The sequence below is a fragment of the Coffea eugenioides genome, chromosome 9 (genome assembly GCF_003713205.1).
Source record: "Coffea eugenioides isolate CCC68of chromosome 9, Ceug_1.0, whole genome shotgun sequence".
NCBI classification, from domain to species: Eukaryota; Viridiplantae; Streptophyta; class Magnoliopsida; order Gentianales; family Rubiaceae; genus Coffea; species Coffea eugenioides.
Window position 1 is genome coordinate 15,325,421 of NC_040043.1, and position 22,704 is coordinate 15,348,124.

General features: G+C 35.3%; 1 pseudogene; it reads right to left on the bottom strand.

Moving 5' to 3' along the window:
• Positions 1–2,113: 2,113 nt before the first annotated feature.
• LOC113782302 overlaps positions 2,114–22,704 on the bottom strand; it is a 42,554-nt pseudogene continuing 21,963 nt past the window's right edge.

Consider the following 22,704-nt stretch of genomic DNA (forward strand, 5'->3'; position numbering starts at 1 on the left):
AGTATACAGTGATGCAAAAAGTTGTCACAAAATTGGAACCGGGTAGACTTTCAATGACAACAAGTTATGTTGTCACTGTAGAGAGAGCGTTTGTGACGACTTTACTTGAGTTGTCATAAAATCATTTCCCGCGGCATCAAATGAGATGCGCGCCAACTATTTCGTGACGAGTTGAGAATGACAACTTCCAATGTTGTCACTGATTATGCTTGTGCTGTACTCATCTGTGATGACACCTAATGTCGTCACTGAATTAGGTTATCTGTGACAAGATTTTTGTTGTCACATAAATTTTTGTCACTGAAAAATATATTTCTTGTAGTGAACTTTCTACAGAAACTTGTTGTCCTGCCAAAACACTCCTAATTGTGAGCCAGCAATTGAAGAATTGTTGGCTTCGATTCCAAGGCCGGTTACTTCAATTGCTGGCTTCGATTCCAAGGCCGGTTACACACCAACAAAACGAGGATTTAACGAGCGAAGTTACATTAGAGGAAGTCAAAAAGGCTGTTTTTGCATTGGATGGCCAAAGTGCAACATGGGTGGATGGTTTTACGGGGTTCTTTTACACGACGTGTTGGGACATAATAGCTCAAGACCTGTTGCAAGCAGTCGAGGGTTTTTTTGTGGGGTTCCAATACCAAAAAGTATTGCCAGCACCTTAATCATACTGCTACCAAAAAAAGAACAGCCGCAGACATTTGCCGAGTTTAGACCAATAAGTCTTTGCACCTTCCTAAAAAAGGTATTCACGAAGATTCTTTGTATGCGAATGAAACCATTGATGCCTACTCTAATATCATTGGAGCAATCTGCTTTTGTCGAATGGAGGGAAATATCAGACAATATCCTTCTGGCCCAAGAATTGTTGAAATCGATAGACACAAAAACTCGGGGCCACAACATGATTCCCAAGGTGGATATGATGAAGGCCTTTGACTTCGTATCCTGGCAATTTCTATCCAAGTTGCTATGTAAATTTGGATTTAGTGGCTGGTTTATTTCCTTGGTCATGAACAATCTTCAAGGAGCATGGTTTTCAGTACTTATCAATGGTAAGCCCTTCGGCTTCTTCCAAGGTGAGTGGGGAATCAAACAAGGAGATCCACTCTCCCCATACTTATTCCTACTAGTTGTTGAAGCATTCAACCGAGGCTTGAATGCCCTACTCTCGACGGGTAAACTCTCTCCATTCGGCCTCCTGAGGGAACGTATCCCAATTGCACATTTGAGCTTTGCCGACGATGTCTTGCTCTTTATGAAGAGGCACTAAACAGACATCAAATCACTACTAGAGTTTCTCGACACTTATCAAGTGGGCTTGGGATAGCAAATCAATAAAGACGAGCTTCTTTATTATCTTCTTACGATGCTCGACGGCTAGATCATGGCAGATAACCCAATGGCTAGATATTAAAGTTCGCCAGTTACCTTTTCAATAGCTAGGCTGCACGCTAGCAAAAGGCAGACCAAGTCGAGTGAATTTTCAGCATATAATTGACAAAATGAGAACGAAGCTAGCTGGCTGGAAAACCAAGGCATTATCAGCTGGGGGTCGCGCATTGCTTATCAAGCACGTCCTGACGTCAATTCCCCAACATATCATGGCTGTTTTGGAGCCCCCAACAAGTACTTTACAAAAAATGGAATGCATTTTTGCTACCTTCTTCTATGGCTAGGTGGAGGGGAAGGAGAGGAGACATTAGAGGGAATGGAAGAACTATGTAAACCAGTCGAGAAGGATGGCTTAGGGTTCATGGCACTAGACGCTGTGCTGTAGGCATTTAGTTGCAAGCTTTGGTGGTGGCTACGAACTACCTCTACGTTATGGACCCGTTTCATGTCTGTGAAATACGGGCAATAGTCACATTTAACCCAGGTACCAACGTCCAGCAAAGGATCGAAGACATGGCGATGATTGCTACGAGCTCGAGATTTTGCAGAGGATCACTCGTGATGGTTGATATGCACAGGTCGTTCATCCTTTTGGTTTGAAAACTTGTTGGGTATGGGCTTTCTTGCTATAGGGAAGGCATATGTCCCTTGCCCGGGAGTGCAAGTCAGCAATTGTTTGGAAAATGGGTCTTGGAACTTACAAGCTGTCGAGAGTGCCTTATCCCCTAGTGAGATACATGACATTCGGACCTCCCCAAATCTCCATCTCAAATGGTGATGATCGTCTAGCATGGTGTCCCTCATCCAATGGACTCTTTAGCATATCTTCAGCACTACAGCAGCTGTGCTCACAAGGTGCCTCAATGGTCTCACATCTGCTGATTTGGGATAAACGACTACCATACAAAATTTCCATCTTCATGTGGCAGCTGCTGTACTCCTTGCTGCCTTTTCCAGAAATTTTACAATAGTTTGGTTTCAACCTCCCATCCAAATGTCTCTTCTGCCCGAATGAAGAATTGTTAAACCACGTATTCCTGAGTTGCGAGATTGCGTTGTAACCAGGAGCTTTCTGCACTCCTCTTTCCTTCATCATATTTCTTACTTTGTTAACCCCTTCCCACTTTTCAGTGTCAGCTTTCACATCTGATAGGAGCATATAATATCCAGAATTTTGCGAGTCCAAGTCAAAAAGATGATTTGAAGCCAATTCAGCTAGTTCAACGTTGCCATGGACATGGCAGGCTCCGAGTAGCATGCCCCATATGCCAGCATCTGTAGTAAATGGCATGCTCCTAATCACTTGATGTACTTCTTCAAGACGACCAGCTCGGCCAAACAAATCTATTAAGCATGCATAGTGTTCTATTCGAGCTGTAATTCCAAATTCTTGGGTCATGCACTCAAAAAGTTGCTTGCCCTCTTCAACTTGGCCAGTATGGCCACAAGCAGTTATTATGGCGAGGAAAGTGACATGGTCAGGCTGGAATCCATTTTCCCTCATTTCATTCAATTGAGCCAAAGCATCCTCAAGGTGTCCATGTTTCCCATAAGTAGCAATTATGCTATTCCAAGAAACTTCGTTCTTGCACTTCATCAAGTCAAAAGCAGTACATGCTAATTCTAAGTGTCTGCATTTAGCATACATGTCTATCAATGCGCTCTCAGCATAAAGATCAGAGCTAAATGATCCTCGAATCATGAATCCATGTATTTCTTTGCCATAATGCAGTGCCTGTAAGTCTGCACATGTGCAAAGAGCTGCAGATATCCTAACAGAGTCATATTTTGCTCCTTCTAAACCCATCTGATAGAAAAGATCAATTGCTAGCAATAACTAGTAATCATCGAGTTCCAAGAAACAGTGTCTTTTTTGGAAATTCTGAAGAAAGCTAGACGTGCTAGGTCCAACCTTCCACATTTTGCATACATATCTGAAAAACAAGTGCATGCTTTCTACTTAATAAAATTGCCTTTTGAATAAAAAAAATAGTAGATAGAATAGAAAAGTTTAAGGCTTTAATGCAACTGAGAGGTGTCGAGACTATGCAATAAAAAATACCTATTCAAATAAAATACAAATTTTTGTATATAGTGATGAGTAGGGTCGAATTCACAGGGATTGAGAAAAATTTGTCTCTTTTTAGAGCCTAAAGTTAGGGGAATTTTTAGACAATTTAGAAATAACTCACTAACCAATTAAAGAAACAATTAATGAAATAAATAGGAATTAAATCAACAATAAATATGACTCTAATCAAAGGTACAACTTTTGAGATACGATTCATACAATTGATCATTGATCATTGATGCAAGGATGATTTAATCACTCATTAATAAATTGGTTATAACCATCAATAAGTTTTGATAGCCAACTTTTCCTTAGTTTATCGATAGTCATGGCACGACCATTAACTATTTTTCTAACCAAGAAACAACTCTAGATATGACCATAGGTTTAATTTTCCAATTGCATTAAAAATTAGAAAAACTCAATCGTAACTAACAAATACGCTACGAAGGTTCATTGAAGTTAGATTATATGTTTTCCTAACATGAAACCAATCACGCTAGTTGCCATTAGTATTAATCAATCAAACAATTACGAATTTAATTGATTAATATGGTAGTAGATTATTAGATTAATTCAAATATCGGGTCCTTGACATTCAAATAACAAAATAATCATAAGAAGTTAAAACAGAAGACGTACGAATACTAATGAATAAAAGAAATAAATAAAAATAATTCAATCTCATAGATATTTGAAACCGTATCTTCAAATTGACCCTTGACTAGAAAAAGGGATTAGTTGCTTTCCATTGAAAATAACTCAGGCAATTTCATTGACGAAAGTTGCCTGAGGTTCGACAACAGAAGGAGCAATAGAAAAGAAAAGACGAAGAGAAAAACTCTTCGTTCTTCCTTGGAGCTGACTGCCAAAACTAATCACCCCTTTCGCTACAAACAACCATGACTTTTTAAAGCCAACGCAAACAAGAAGACTTCCTTGTTCTCACGTCTCTTACTCTCCTAAACTACTAATACTTCCTGATTTTCTTCAAAGAAAATGAGATTCCCTAAATTGACAAAATATAACCTATTTGTTTCTTAATACAAAAAGAAAGACCAATTATCTCAGATAAGGAAACATGCTTCAAAGAACTTCCATTCGAACTAGGATACTACCGCTCGTAGTAAAATCTCGAGCCTCTGAGACTTGATAGTAGGATTTGAACGGGCCCACAAAGAACTGGCTAAAAATTTTCATTAAACCATTTTTTACTCCTTTTCTCGTCATATTCCTACAATTAGCACAAATTACCAAATATGAGTAGAATTTATCCATTAATACAATATTTGGCTAAAATCAAGGGGGAAATAATCACAAATTTAATAACAAAAATGTAACTTATCAGCAACCAAACATAAATCCAACAATAAAGAAAGAAGGAGTGAAAAAATTACTCATTCAATTGAAGAAACAAGAGTTTTCAATTTCCATTATCTTCATTGTCTTCAAAATATTGAGCACATCAAGAGTTCTCCAAGAATTCTCCAAGAAAAATGAAAGACTAAGCTAACTAAAAAAACTAGAGAAATATGTTCAAGAAAACTAAGTCTTTACTCCTATATTTCTAGTTGTTTCTTGTTGCCAGAGAATCAAGAAAAAGCGGTCTTGGAGCTCCCAAAATGTTGCTGCAACATCCCCTCAAACGTCCCTAAAAAAGTGTGAAAATGATGTAAGTGGAAGGTGTTAGGACTGGAGCCGTGATTGGTTCGCGATCTAACCGGTTGAATCGGCCGATTCAACTTAGGTTTCAAAACACTGCCTATTAGTGCTCTACGCTACTAACACGTTTTCATTTCAGCTTGGACGTTATGTGTCACGTTTCACATGGACAAAACATGTTGTGCCTACGTTTGACATATAATTATTTGAATTATACTCTCTTAGAAATGTTTGTTGCATTTTAGGATTTCAACTTTTTGATAATAGTGGATTGATACTGTTGTTAGAGGATTCGTTTCCAAAATTACCTTTAAAAATTCAAGTTTTAAATTTGAATTTAGTATAAAATATCGATAAAGATGATGACAACATTGAAAAAAAATCAAAAGTGACTTTAATTTGACAAACATTTTGGAATGTTTCAAAATAGAAGGTATTACACTTTTAATGGGATGAAATAAGTAATACAACTTTTCAGTGTTATGCATACCAGTTACTTTGTGTCTCGTTCTCATTGGTTGTGCCTTTCTCTTTCATTAATCCGTCTACCAACTGGCTACGTATGTGCGTGAAGTGGCTTTCTCTTTGAGCAGTTGATAGATTTTCTGTCAATTCAAATGCACTTCACACACATGTGTAGCCCGTTAGTACACGGATTTAAAAAGGGTAAAATGCCAAAAAACTTCCTGTGGTTTGATAAATGTTCAATTTAACTCCCTCTAGTTTGGAAACCTACGCTATAACGCCCTGTGGTGTTCACTAAATTGAAAATTGGATAGAAACCATCCAATCTAACGGTTGTGTGTGAAATGTCAATATTGCCCCACTATATGTACGATGCTTTCTATTCAATTTTCAATTTAGTCGAAATCACGGGTAGTTATAGTGTAATTTTTCAAACTAGATGGAGTTAAATTGAACATTCGACAAATTATAGGGAGTTCATTTATACAGGGGCAATATTGACATTTCACATATAGCAGTTAGATTGGACACTTTCAGTCCAATTTTCAAATTAGTTCAAACCACAAGGAGTTATAGTGTAGGTTTTCAAATCAGAGGGAGTTAAATTAAACATTTAGTAAACCATAAGGAGTTTTTTGGTATTTTACCCATTTAAGAAAAATTCTGCTATTTAAGTGTAAAACCCACGGTTTTGGCTCATTTTTTTTTATTCTTGCCCAATTAACTGAATGATAATTTACTATGAGTAAGAGTAAAAGTAAGTGTATGATAGATTAAAGGGTTAATTGGAGGATAGAAATGAGATAAGATAGGGTAAAAGTTCATAACAGTTAAAACTCTTATCTAACCCATCTACTAGTGGGTGGTTATTAGGGTTTAGCACACTTCTCAAAACAACAAAGAAAAAAAAACATCATTCCTACCTTTCATTCTCTACCTCCTCTTAGAGCAAGAGCCGTCAGAGATTAGAGAATGAGAAGAAGGCGTCGCTATCAATTAACCAGGCAACTAGGCACCTAGACCTGTAAGTCCCAAATTCACGTGAAAACTTCTCTTTTAAGTTCCATTAGTCGCATTAATTATTCTAAAGATTTTACGGCTATGTATTATGTTATATATATATGCTTGTATGAGAGATTTAGAAGGATTCATATCTGGATTAGTAGGATTAGGGTATTAAATTTAATTATGGGATGGATAAGGTTTACCCAAATATGTTGAAAAGTTATAAAAAAAAAAGAAGGGGAGGGGGAGAGCAGCGGCACGCCATTGCTGAAAGCTTCAGCAATGCAAAAAAAAAAAAAAAGGAAAGTCGCCAGCAAGTGGCTAGCGACATGGACCAAGTAGGAAAAGGCCTACCGAAAAAAAAAAGAAGAAAGAGCCGCTAGCACTTAAGGCTCCATTAGAAAGGTTGGCCGAAACCTCCATTAGAATGGTTGGCCAACCAAAAGAAAAAAAAAATATCTGCCAGCAAGTGCTGGCGACAGAGGCTCCATTAGAAAGGTTGGCCGAAACCAAAAAAAAAATCATATTAATAGTAATAGATTCTGAAAAATATATATATATATAATATGGGTTAAGTGAATGTCCAATAATTAAATTTTAGGTATAATCAACCCACCTTTTTGGACTAACATAGAAACTAAATTTCCAGACCCAACCTAAATTAAGTGAATATTTTAAAAGATTTCGCCAGTCGGGCTTATTTAATTAGGCCTAAGGTATTTAAATAGAAATCTAAGACATTTTAATCTATCACTGTTGATCTTGATCCCTATCTTTTGATGTTTACAAAACAAATGGATATTACTAATGTCTCTTAAAAGATCTATTCAGTTATGAAGCAAATTAGTTCCAAAGATCAAGTACAATTGAAAGATGACAAAGTATGCTGAAGCTGTCGGACGCTCAAGAAGTCAGGATCGGACGTCCGATAATCATTGCACAACTTCGGACGCATGCTTCGGACGTCCGATAGGATCCTTCGAAATCGACGAAACTATCGGACGCTGAATATGTCTCTACCGGACGTCCGATAGAAACAAGATAATTTCTCAAATCTGTTTGTTTGCTGTCGGACGCACAAAGAGCTTGCACCGGACGTCCGAAAGAATTGAAGAAAATCTCTGAAATTCACTGCTTGCTGTCGGACGCATAAAACAGGGCTATCGGACGTCCGACACTCCAACGGCTAGTTGACTCTTAAGCTACTTTCTATCCGTTGGAAGCTTTAATGAGGCTCTTTCTTGGTCCTATATAAATAGTGATTGGTCAGATACTTCAAACAACTTTGGCACACTGAAGATACAAAAGATCTAGAGAGATTTTAGTGAGAAAATACTCTTCAAAGAAGATTTGTAGTCTTAGTGGTGTGAGGTTCATTGTAAGCTTTTCATTTGTGAGTGAATCTTTCATGAGTGTAGCTCTGTGAGGGTTTTCCTGAGGGATAGTAAAACGTCCTGGTTTGACCGAGTGGAGTTCGGGGCAAGGAGGAGGTGAACCTTCCTTTGTACACAAGAGTGATTGTAATTCATCAACTTGAAGTAGCGTGTTTGAATTTATCTACAAGCTCAAGAGGAGCTGGGTAGTTAATTGGTTTGCAATCCTTTCCTTTTTATTTACTTATTGTTACGTTTATGTTCTTTAAATTGTTTATCTCTTCTACTCACAAGCACCTGTGCTTTCTTATCAACTCTCCATTGTGTGGTCGCCTAGAAAAGTGGTTGTTTTCGGGGCTTACAATCACTATTAGATTAAGTTATACAATATAAGATAGGTTTTAGATTTCTTTTAAATGCTTAAAATAATAACAATAATAATGACAATATAGATATAGATGAAGTAAATTAAAGATAAAAATGAAAATAAAATGAAAATATAAATACAAGTGAAATAAACTAAGGAAATAATTATAATAATAAGCCAATATATATACATATAAATAATAATAACACCTACACATGCACAAAAAAAAGGAAGTAAAGCAAAAGATAATAGTAACTAATTAACAAATATATATAAAAATGATAATAAAATAAAATAGTGATGACAAGGACAATAACAATAACAATGAATAATAAAATAATAAAAAAAATATATGTATAGTTAAATACGTACAATGGTCAAGATAATAAATGTGATTACGAATAATTATTTCTAAATTAGGAAACTTTACAAAAAAGAAAAACCTTCCAAATTAAGAAACTTTTCAAAAATAGAAACTTCTCAATATAGGAAAAAAAACTCTACTAGGGTTCATATAATGGTTTAGACATGAATTTTAATCTTACTCAGAGTTAGTATATTTATGCATTTATAAGAAATATCAACTAATTAGAATACCTATGCATTTGATATGTACGATACAAGTTTAAAAGATCTAAGGTAGTTTCACTCGAGCAGCCAGATAAAGGTAGATGGTACTTATCCTTCTGAAATTTCAAAAGTTTAAAGTAAAATTTTTGTCATCGATTATATTTTTACGTGTTAATTTGAATTGTTTTGATTGAATGATTTACTTGACTGTTTAAGGAAGTTCTATTTTGACTATACAAAAATGGACCATGTGACTTATTTGAAACTTCTTGATATGTTATTATATACCAAATAAGCTGTACCTTTTATGAAATCAAGAACTATGCATATGACGTGTGAAATGAATTTATGTCAAGAAAAATTCAAAACAGTCATGGAATAGACGGTAGGGGTTATAGTCGTGTCTAATGGTCATGGTATCCTGGTATAGAGTCCGGCCGATTGACAAGATCATGGTAGTTTGGTATAGAGTCCGGTCGATTGACCCATATATGTAATGAGACCAATCGGTAGTCATGAAACCTATTGGACGCCCATCCAATGGGTTTAATCTCTAGTCTGAGTACTCAATAGTCGGTCATTACATGTACTTATTGTGAGCTGATATGAAGAGACTTATGAATTAATATGAAATTATCTATGACTTTCATGTACGATTACCAATAAGATGCTTTGAAATTGCTTTGTCACTCGTTACTACTAATTGTTTTACCCATAACATTATTTTCATGATTATTGATGTGAATAATGTGAAAAAAATTTGATTTATATATGTATGTATCTATAAAGTTATGAGTGCATGGTTCAACATAGGGGTAGATATTACCTACTAAACGACTTTTCGCTCAACCCACTTTTTACCATCTTTGCAGATTCTGAAAAGTATGAGTTGATTTACGTAGAAGACCCTGAAGAGGACTTTTATTAGTTTTTAAGTTAACAGAAGTTAGCATGCTAGCTAATTCTAGTTGTTAGTTTTATTTACTTTTGTTTCCGCTATTTCAACTAGAGAGTAAATATACGAACTTATTGAATATTCGTAGACTATCCTTCATTGGAAATTTGTACCGCACTTTCTTTAGTTATACTATTTAGTACTTTTTGAATTTAGTCTAGTTCGATGTTGCCTTGTATTCTTGAACGAGACTTGATGATATGGCAAATGTCACGTGACTAACGCATGCGGCCTCGGGGCGTGACATTTTTAGTGGTATCAGAGCCTAGGTTATATGGTCTGGGAGTATGAGAAATGATGTTTAGATATTAATGATTTTGAAAATTGAAAGGAGATGAAAAACAGATCAAAGGAAATAAGAGATTCCTATGACATTTTTAGTGGTATCAGAGCTTAGGTTATATGATCCGGAAGTATGTAAATGGTGTTTGAGGTATTAGAAACTTTAAGAATTGAAATGAGATGAAAAAAAAGTGGATTAAAGGAAATAAGAGATTCTCGTGATATTTAATGTTATCAAAGTTTAGATTATACGATCTAGATGTATGTTGAATGATGTTTGTAATATTAGTGATTTTAGGAATTTGAATGAGGTTGGATAGAGGATTGTGAAATAAGAGAGCTCCATAATATTTAGTGGTAACAGAGCGTAGGGTATGATTTACTCTTTAGAGGAAATACACACTAGAAAATGATCAATTGTGACTGAATAAATAGGTTTGAAAATTTGTATGTGTGATTTAAGTTGAAATGGTATTATTGGTGTTTATGATGTCCTTTTGTTGAATATGATTTTGGTAGTACAATCTAAGTTTAAGATGTTGGACGTGTAGGAAATATTATATATATTTGAAGTACTGTCTATAGGAAATTGAAAGTGTCAAGGAATTAAAAGTACGTAGCAAGTGTGATGGAGTGAATAAAGAGACCCAGTTTAAGTTGTGTAGAATTAATTGCACGATGGGTAACAACGATATTGGATGTTATATAGACTTATCTTGACGTGGGATTAGGCTTCACGGATGAAACCATTTCAAAGGATGAAGAATGAAATGTTGCGAACCTTTTCTTTTTGTAATAGAGCTCTATAAATAGTGCTCTTACCTGGATAGAAGTACTACTGATGCTGGTACCATTTTACTCTAATTGAATTATTACCACTACTGGTGACAACTAATAGGTGTATGGCCTTATGCCATACAAATTGATAAGTCTAGCAATAGTACTCATTCGGTGGGAGATGTGGCCAAGAGTTAATAGACTTGTCTCTTTTTGAGATTTACAACGATTAGATCTCATGCCCCAGATAATTATTGAATTAGTTTATTGGCATTATTACATCGTGCTTGGTCAATAAATATGTTAGACATTTCTTAGAATACATAATCTTACATAGTTCTTGTCTTAAAAAAAATTTATTTCGCGAACAAATGTTAATCAAGATTTTTGAATAAGTATCTTTATCAAATAAGTATAATTTCTATAAATATGTATACACGAAGATACATAAATTAACAATAAAGGTGACTAATCACCATAAATAATTGTATCCCAGAACCCTGTACAAAATGTCTTTATGATACTCATCCAATCTCAAAACGAGCTATAGATAAACGTGTTCTACATTAAAAAAAAATCATATCATGTAGAAAGAATCTAACAATACTTTTTAATAAATTCTCTTCGTACTCTAAGTTCTAATGGTATAAGAAGTACAATTAACTAACTTATGTGTTTCAAACACTTTCAGGTTTCTAAACTTGTATGAGTTCGAAATTCTACGCATAGATAAATACTTTACCAAAGTTATGATGAAGTTATTATATTCAAATATGAGAATTTGGCGATAATTTTTGTATAAAATTTTGTGTGTTTTGGTATGTTCTACCGTAATATGAATATTGTTTTGGAAATTGAATTGAGATAAAAAAAAATGATGATCAAATGAAATAAGATTTCCATGGCATTTAGTGATATAACAACTCAGGTTATAGGATTTGAAAATAGGTGTGATGCTATTTGAGGTATTATTGATTTTTTTTTTTGAAATTTGAAATTAGATAGATATGGGATTTGAAGGAAATAAGAGATTTTTATTACCAATTACAATAGGCAGGAACCCATATATCGAGATAATGATTACTTTTTGCAATAGTGGATAAGTAAGTTGTGATAAAATGTATGACAAAAGAAGAAATGGTAATGTTAGTGTTTTTGGCATCCTTTCTATAGGTTGATCTCTATGTAGCATTATAAGCTAATATTTAGAATGTTATAAATATGAAGATGAGAGGTATTGAGAAAAATGAGAGTGTGCAGCAGAAGTTTGATGGAATTAAATAAGAAAATCCAATTTAGACATTATAGGAATAATTCCTAAGATGTATTGCAAGAACATTGGGAATTTTGTTAACTTATTTTGATGTTTATATCTTTTAGGGTTCGAGAACGAAACCTTTTTAGGGGGAGAGAATGTGATATCTAGTCTAAAAATGAATTGTGAAAGTAGTGCTAGATTGGGATCCTAGATTCATGTCTAGATTTTGGTTGACCTACCAAGAGGTTATGGGGATTGATCTAAGACTAAATACCGCCTTTCACCCCCAAATGGACAGACAGTTAGAAAGGACCATACAGACACTGGAGGACATGCTGAGAGCTTGTGCTCTAGACTTCTCGGATAGTTGGGATAGGTTGGTAAAACTAATATAATTTTCGTATAACAATAGCTATCATAGAGGAATAGGTATAGCACCGTTGAAATGTTATAAGGGCAAAAATGTAGATCTCCTTTATATTGGGATGAAATAGGTAAGAAGTTGATCACCGGATCCAATTTGGTGGAAAGAATCTTGGAGAAGATTAAAGTTATTTGAGAGAGAGTTATGACCTATCAATTTCTCCCACACCTAAACCATGCTTGTCCTCAAGCATGAGAACACAAATCAAGTGATCAAATTCAAACAATGGTATTACCCAAATCTTCTATTGACAAAATACAATTAAACACATGTCAAGTATTAGGGGCAATTTGTAAGAAATATCTCTCCAATTAGTTTTCAAGATCAATGACTCTTTCAATTTATGACCAACTAATCTAAAAATATAAAATATTCAACCAGCATCCATAAGTAAATGGTTAGACTATTAAGCAAAATCTCAACATTAAACTTCATGGATCAGCGGGCTAACAATTCATTCACATTTTTCACTATTAGCACTTTTTTTCTAAAATATCCCCAAACTTGATTGATTTTTTTCTTCATGGGGAATGCTTAGTCTTTAGTCATTTAAGCGTTTTGACGCGAACTCCGACATTGGCCAAATGAAGGAGCCCGGTTACTCAGCCATCATCGCTAAGGGACCACATACTCATAGTTATCGTCACTTTTTGACGCGAAAGTCAACACTTGTGGTGAAAATCTCCGGTTACTAGGCAACAATACTAGCGGAGTATAGCCAAATATGATTCAAATAAACATCAAAAATAAAATTAAAGATCACACAAGCCCGCTTCATTTCTTAATCATGGAGAACTAAGATTAATAGTTGAACCAATTTACATAAAAAAATGCTAGACAAATATTTACAATACTTAGAGAAATTAACCAAAAAGTGCAAAAGTCACAAAATCTTAACTATTCACTAAAGAGATACCCTTAAAGTTAACCATATCATACTCAACACCTTAGAGTGTAAAATTTTAGCAATAGAAAAATTTGAGACATCTAACCATCGTTTATCAAGAATAATCACAAATATGCACAAAAATAGGCAAAAATTGGATAAAATTCGACAAAGTCGAACAAAAAAAATCCAACAAAAATGCCTACACTTGCATTTTTTCAATAAAATACCAATATACTACTCTCCCCACACCCAAATCTTACATTATCCCCAATGTAAGAGATAAAGAATATAATACAAAACAAAAGGGACAACGAAACTTCCCTGAGCACGTAATGGAGGATCTCGAGCAGCTATAGCATAGGTAAAATTGGTCGGTTCTTCCTTTTATCCTTTGTTTGAACAAAGATGAGAACAGGCAGTGAGGGACTTTTTTTTTGAATAAAGGAACCCCTGTGTTAGGCGTGGGCACGCCTAACTGCTTTCGAGTCTTCTGACCAACCGTCCGAAATTAAGATCCTTAAGCGTGACCACCTGGCGTGAGCACGCCTAACTATTAGAGAGTCTTCTGACCAATTTTCAGAAATTGAGTTCCTTAGACGTGACCACTTGGCGTGGGTACGCCTAACTACTATAGAGTCTTCTGACCGCAGACGAAAATTGCCTCCCTTAAGCATAACCATCTGGTGTGGGCACGTTTAACTACTAAGTATTCTTCTGACCGCAGAAAAATACTTGCATTTCTTAGGTGTGCCTACTAGACGCGGGCACGCTCAACTACCAGCTTCCTGCCACAAAAGAAACAAATCACTAAATGTAACTAACACTTAACAAAAACTCCAAAAATATAAGGAAACTAAAACAAAGGCCTTGGGTTGCCTCCCAAGCAGCGTCTTTCTTTAATATTTTTGGCTAGACATTGCCCTATTTATTCACGGAGGATAAAATCGTGTAGCTCGTTTCAGCGCTTCATCTTCTATGTAGTCCTGATATCCCTCGTAAATAGAGTAATTTTTGAACACACGAGGTACGGTCTTCCATGGATTAGTAGATGGCGCCAAACAAACAAGTGATGATCTTAAATCTTCACTCACTCCTCCATCACGAGCACTTATTGGTTCGAGATATTCTGCCATTGTAACTTTTAACTTATTCCTATCATGAAACTCAAAATCGTCTGGTATAATAAATTCAATCTCACTAACAGGAATTAAAGAACAAGAGCCATGAGAATATTGATTAAGAACCGCATTTGGAGATTGTTCACTGGATTCATTCATTTGAACAATTTGATATTGAGGTCCTATTTCTTGCACTTTAATGCCATTTTCAACTGCATCTTTAGATTCTTCTTCTTGAGATTCTTGCAACTCCATGTCATTTGTCAGGATAATTGCACTCTCATCTTCCTCATGATCTATAATAGTTTGTGAGGGCAATTCTTCACACATTTGAGAAATCAATTGTGTTATCCTATATGTCAATTGATTAACTTGATCTGCCAGGTTACGCATGCTCGTTTGTGTCTCCTGATGAAAAATCATTGTCTCCTGATGAAAATTCATTGTCTCTTGTTGAAGTTGATGTGTCTCCTGTTGAATTTGATGTGTCTCCTGTTGAATTTGATATGTGTTAGTAGCTATTAATTCAACTATTTCTTTAAGAGACATACCTGACATGGATGACAGTTCTTGAGACTCTAGTTGTTGAAAATCTATTGGCCTTTGTTCATAATTAAAATTGGAATCATCCCACCACCCTTGCTCATACCCATTTGAATAAGGGTCATACCACGTTTGATATTGAGGTGAAAAATCTCCAAAAGTATCGATTGGAACACTTAGACCATCTTGAAATGTATGGCATATGTCGATTGAATGATTTGAGACAAAATAAATTTCACAATTTGCAGCAGTCTATTGATCATTAGAAAAAGCATAAGCCTCATAACCCCTTCTAAAAATAAAATTCAGTCTATCACCAAAATACGGAATGTTAGCAGCTATAAACTATATATAAAAAAATAAGAGAAAAATAAAAAAAATTGAAAACAAGATGAACTCAAAAAGAAACAAATTAATTAGGCACCAGTCCCCGGCAACGGCGCCAAAAATTGACAGGTGTCGAGTCTGTGCAATAATAAATACCTACTGGAGAAAAATATAAATTTTGTATATAGCGGTGAGTAGGGTCGAATCCACGGGGATTGGGAATGATTCATTTCTTCTAGAGTTCAGAGCATGGAGGATTTTTGGATTAAATGCTAACTAAATAAATTAAATACAAAAAAATAATTAATTGACAGAAATAACTGCAGAGACTCTAGCCAAGGATACACTTCAGAAATGGTTCATGCAATTGATCATCGATGGAAATATAATTCCAACAGTTATTAATAGATCGGTTATAGTTGTCATACACGCGATAAACAACCAGCCTTTTCTTAATTTTTCGATAGTTAAGGTACGACCGTTAACTATTTCTCTAACCAAGAAACAACCCTAGGTATGACCGTAGGATTTAATTTCTAGATTGCATTAAGGTTTAGAAAGACCCAATCCTAACTAATAAACACGCTACGACGGTTTATTTAAATTAGATCGTATGTTTCCCTGACATAAATCCAATTATGCCAGTTGCTACTAGGACAGAGGTAATCGAACAATTACGGATTCAACTACCCTCAATTAGCAAATATCCTACGTGAATAATTAAATATTGCGCATCTATTCAATTATACACGATAGTTATAACAACAATTAAAAGTAGAAAATATATAAATACCAATAAATGAAGGAAACAATTAAAATAATTTAGATCTCACAGTTATTGTTGAACCAAATCTTCAGTTGTCCATTGACTAGAAAACAAGATTAGTTACTCTCCATTGAGAGTAACTCACGCAAGTCCTCTCCACGAAATTGCGTCAATGTTCGATAGTAAAAGAACTACTCTGCGGAGCAGAGAGCCAAGCGGTCGCCTCCTTCTCTTTTCTTATTCCCTGGCCAAGTAGTAATCACGTGAGATACCTAGCCGAGTCCTCATCCTGCGAGATCCGGCTTTTTCTCCTCTTATTTGCTTTGTTTCCTATCAAGTACAAATATCTTGGCCTTCACTAACTATAGGCCCGCAAAAGAATTAAAACTCCAATTCTAATTGAAAAGGTAAACCTTCTAAAAAATAATGCTAATTATTCCCTAATAAAACATCTAATAAAAGGTGGCAGTTTCCTAATCTTCAACCAATGCTCCACATAGACTCCATCTTGAATTGGAACACTTGCGCTTGACAATCAACTCTAAGAAAATTACCTCTTTTTAGCACTTTTTACTCCAATGCCCTGCAATTAATATAAAACACCAAATATAAGTAGAATCCGACAATTAAAATAATATTTGGCTAAAAATCAAGGGAAAAATAATTATAAATTTAGCAACAAATTATGACCTATCAGAAGTTGATCATTGGACCCAATTTGGTGGAAAGAATCTTGGAGAAGATTAAAGTTATTTGAGAGAGACTAAAAGTAACTCTGGACCGAAACAAGAAATTGGGCGAATTTACAGAGAAGGCCTTTAGAATTTCAATCGAGAGAAAAGGTATATTTGAAAGTATTCCCCACCAAAGGAGTGTTGAGGTTTGGAAAAAGTGGCAAGTTAAGTCCAAGTTATATAGGACCTTACGAAATACTGGAGAGAGTTGGACCTTTAGCGTATCGACTGGCTCTTCCATTTGTTCTGTTCAGGATACATAACGATTTTCATGTCTCCCAACTAAGAAAGTATGTGTCAGACCCGAGAATTAACCCATCGAGGTGAGGGAGAACTTGTCAGTAGAGGAAGTCCCTTTAAGAATCGTGGATCGGAAGGATCAAGTTCTAAGAAGAAGGACCATACTCTACGTGAAGGTACAATGGTCGAACCATACACTGCGATAAGGCAACGTGGGAGTTAGAAGAAGACATGCAAAATAGATATTCCTATCTTTTTTATCAAGGTACGTAAGTTTCGAGAACAAACTTTTTGTAAGGGGGGTAGAATGTAAAACCCACGGTTTTGGCTCATTTTTTTTTAATTCTTGCCCAATTAACTAAATGGTAATTTACTATGAGTAACAGTAAAAGTAAGTGTAGGATAGGTTAAAGGGTTAATTGGAAGATAGAGATGAGATAAAATAGAGTAAAAGTTCATAACATTTAAACTCTTATCTAACCTATCTACTAGTGGGTGGTTATTAGGGTTTAGCGCACTTATCAAAACAACAAAGAAAAAAAACATCATTCCTACCTTTCATTGTCTGCCTCCCCTTAGAGCAAGAGCCGTCAGAAAATAGAGAAGGAGAAGATGGCGTCGCTATCAATCAATCAGGCAATTAGGCATCTAAACCTGTAAGTCCCAAATTCACGTGAAAACTTCTCTTTTAAGTTCCATTAGTCGCATTAATTATTCTAAAGATTTTACGGCTATGTATTATGTTATATATATATATATATATATGCTTGTATGAGAGATTTAGGAGGATTCATATCTGGATTAGTAGGATTAGAGTATTAAATTTTAATTATGGGATGAATAGGGTTTATCCAAATATGTTGAAAAGTTATAAAAAAAAAGAAAAGTCACGAGCCAAGTAGGTTTTGGCCAACTGAAAAAAAAAAGAAGAAAGAGCCACTAGCACAAAATCATTAGATCTATTCACTTTTAGAACAATTTAGTCATTTTTTAATAAATCATTAACTCAATCCATTCATTCATTTTTAGGACAATCTAATCAATTTTGAATAAATCTTCAATTTTATTTGACCAGTTTACCCATTTTTTAGGGTGATCCAGTCAATTTTGAACAAATCATCAATTTCATTTGATCAGTTTACCCATTTTTTAGGGTGATCCAGTCAATTTTGAATAAATCATCAATTTTATTTGACCAATTTATCCATTTTTAGGGTGATCTAGTCAATTTTGAATAAATCATCAATTTCATTTGACTAGTTTACCCATTTTTTAAGGTGATCCAATCAATTTTGAATAAATCATCAATTTCATTTGACCAGTTTACCCATTTTTAGGATGATCCAGTGAATTTTGAATAAATCATCAATTTCATTTAATCCATTTGACCAGTTTACCCATTTTTAGGGCGATCCAGCAAAGTTCATCAATTTCATCCGATCTATTTGACCCGTTTATTCTCTTTTAGGGTTTCGATCTAAGGTTCACTAAATAAACTAGTCAAGACATTGCAATCCTTTCAAGAGTAGGCTCTTTCACACATCACTTTAAGTGTTAATCAAAGTAATCAATCCATTCGGACTTTGTTCTCATTTTGTTAGGACATATGTCTCTTCTCACTCCAATTGGTCAAATTTTTTCAAATTGCTTTTCACTTGAATATCAATAAGTTGATCGGATTCATCAGGTATTGTACGTGCCTACCCTAAAGGATTACATTCTCATGTTAGGGCTACCCTTGGCACAAAAAGGGCTCCCCCAATAGAACGTGCATTCGAATTACTTTAATTTGTACTAACTCTGTCTTTTTCTTTTTCTTTCTTTTGACAGCAGTTAATCAAGAAGGGAATCTAAATAGGGTTTTCTTAAATTTTCAGGTAATGGTAAACATAACTATAAGAAGAAACCCCATCGTCACATGATCTCGCAGTCGAGTTTTGAGAAACCGTATAAACATGAGTGCACATTCGAAATCATCTGAAAGGTCCACCACGACACCTCCAGCAGACACTGCAAATTTGGGAGTTCAACTGAGTGAGATGTTAAACAAATTCAATGAATTGAGCGTGAAAATGTCAACCCAAAGGCGCATGATTGACCAACTGGTTGCTAGCAGTGGCGATATCCAACATGATCCCATGCCTATTAGTCAACCTGAAATAGAACACCAACCACCTCATCTATCTCATACCCAAGTTACCTTTGCACCATCCTTTGCAAATATACCCGAAAAGACTTTCACCTACCCTGCTTCCAGTTTTCCATATACTTACCCTCATAACATCCAAGTCAACCTGGCCAGCATTCAAATGTTTCAGAATTACCCAAACTCTCAAATAGTTCATCACACCACCACTGAACCATTCATGCTGGATGCTGCAATGCAAGGAAAGGTGAAAACGGGTGAATCCTCCACCCCAATAGACAAAAATCTGTTGAAAAGGTTAGATAAATTTGATGAATTCATAAGAAAAATTCAAGGATTGAGCAAGCCTGGAGGTTTGGATTATGATGAGTTATGTCTTTTTCCGGACATGCAATTGCCTTTGGGTTTTAAAACATCCAAATTTAGTAAGTATGATGGAACTGGTAACCCCAAAACACATCTAAGACTATTTGCAAATAAGTTGGAAAAACCAATATATGATGAAAATTTGCCAATACGTTTATTCCCGGAGACCTTGGAAGGCGATGTCCTGGATTGGTATTCCAATTTAAAGCCTGAAGAAATGAGAACATGGTTGGATTTGTCAACTGCTTTTGTGAGACAATACGAGTACAATTGTGAACTTGCTCCAACGAGAACCACGCTTAAATGCACTAAAAGGAAACCATCTGAGAATCACAAGACTTATGCGAAGCGATGGAGGAAATTGGCTACCAAGGTGGAACCTCCTATGACCGAGGATGAAATTGTTCAAACATTTATCAAAACTCATGACCTGCCCTATTTTGAGGAAATTTTTGCATGACTAGATGCTTGTTTGCAGAAATTGTCAACAAATTGAATGAATATGATGAGTTTGTAAGAGCGGGAAAGATTGTTAATGTGTCAGCTCTGAAATCGCAATTAGAAACCTTGCAAAATGCAAGAAGCAGTAGCAAGACGTCTCAGTTCAAAAAGAAAGATGGGGAAGCCGCATTAGTCTGGGACTAAGGCTTTTCTTCCCAACCCAGATTTCAGCAATACCCCACATATTCATCACCCTACCCATATTATCCAAACCCACGCCCTATTTACCATACTACTATCAATCACCCTCGACTTCGGCTAAATTATGCAAACCCATTTATACTACTCGTCCCAATACCCAATTTTCAAACTCGACCTCTTCCTCCTTATAATCCAAGACCTGTTCAACCAAATAACCAAACTTATCCTCTAAACAGTGAAACTCGAAACCCAACCCCATATCGAACCTTCACCAACTTGGGCCGACCCATTGATCAATTAAACGAACAATTCAAAGCTGCCGGAAAAATTGATGTTATGCCTCCCAAGATCTATCCTAGGGGTGTTCCCCCTAATTATGACTCTTAAGCCGTCTGCACTTATCATTCTGGAGCTCTTGGGCATTCCGTCAATAATTGTTGGGTATTGAAACATAAACTTCAGGATATGATTGAAGCAGGAGATATAGTGCTAAGGAAAAGGGGAGAATAAGGACCGAGCATAAGTACAAAACCTTGTCCCGAACATAAGGACATCTTTGAGGCATTTGTCCCCAATGAAGTAATTTGAAAATCCCGAACTAGTGAGATCCCTCCCTCTTGAAGGGCGTTTCGATAAATTTGAGGAATTGTCTTTGGTTAAAAGCTATGAAAATCATTCATGCGTGTGTCTTTTGTTTAACTATATTTTTGTAAATAATTTTGAATCAAGTGATTTTTGAAGATACGTCTTGTTTAATAAGTAACATGCTATTAAGTTTGAACTTTATTTTGAAATTCAATAAACTATATAATTTTATATATACTGTGTTACTTACGCGTTTTTTTCAGATGACCAACAATAAAATCCTCTGACCCTTTGACTATCACTGTTCCGAAATTTGATGACAGCAATCTCGAATCTCACGAATGTAAATTTGGATTTCAAAATGAGAGGAGTAGTGAAGAGACATTTGAAAATATTTCAAAGAGACCCAAATGGTATAAAGAGAAACTCAAGCCGAATTGGGATCAGGATTAAAGAAATAAAAGTCAATAGTCACTTGATAAGAAACAGCTAAATGCCATTTGTCATGATTAGTGTTAACAAAAGAGAATGGCCCGTGCTTAAAACAAGAAGATCAAACCGCAACAATCTGAAGAAGGAGACAAAGCATTGAAGTAGCTTTTGTCGGTGCAAGATGAGCCCAAAAGAAGAGTTTGCCCCAAATTGACAAGATTCTTTTATTGTCAAAAAGGTATTGCCTGGTGGAGCACTTGTTCTTGTAGAAATGGATGGACAAGTTTTCCCTCAACCGATCAATTCGGATATGTGTGAAAAATATTTAATATGATAAACGAAAGTTTCCTTTCAGGGTTAATACGGAGAATGGAATGAAAGTCAGGTCTTTTTCCTTTCCAATCAAACCTTCTATCCCTAGTTATCCCTTTTGAACCTTCAGAATAAATTATTTTCATTTGGCAACCCCTAAGGATCGCAAACCCCACACTGGAGTAAGTTTGCGTTGAAAAGAGAGGAAAGAAAAGCCTTAAGAGGTGAAAAGTGATAGAGGAACAAAAGGAAATGAACAAAAAAAAAACCTCAGTTAAAAATAAACCGGCCCAAATTTTAAAAATTTCAAAAAATGAATGAAATGCCAGAAGGCCAAAAAAGGGGAAAAGGGAAAATAAAAAAAAAAAGAAGAAGAGAACCTCAATTGAAAATAAACTGGTGCAAGTTTTGATAGGGTTGGGGCAACAATGCAATATCAGATCATTTAAACCACTTTTGAAATCCGCCTTCAAGTCTTAACTTTTCTAAGTATCCCACTAGACTCCATTACAAAAAATTGAAATTCCTGACTTCCGTTCTTTGAACTCATAGAGAAGATTATTAATTACTGATAGCTTTCGAACTCCTTTATTATTTAGACTACCACAAATGTAAAAGATTAAATGTGCACTACAAACATGAAATAAACATAATAAAAATAACAATATAAAGCTTCTAGAGGTATGAAATTTCTAACTACTCTCGCTAATGAATTATCGGTTAAATGAATACTATAATCTTGGTTAGTTATGGCGTAATTTCTTAATGTATATGAAACCTACTTTCGTGGTAAATCAACTATACTTGTAATTAAACCATACCTGCTCTCGTGGTTATGAAATCAACTAAAGTTCATTTTTTCTATGAAATTACATGAAACAAGTCACTAAAACCACATAGGTGCACCTTTATTCTCATGAGTATACTCGCTGGGTTTATCATTTTTTTGAACTAGTGTTAAATCCCAATTCTCATTGCAAACTTAACACCTTAAAATTAT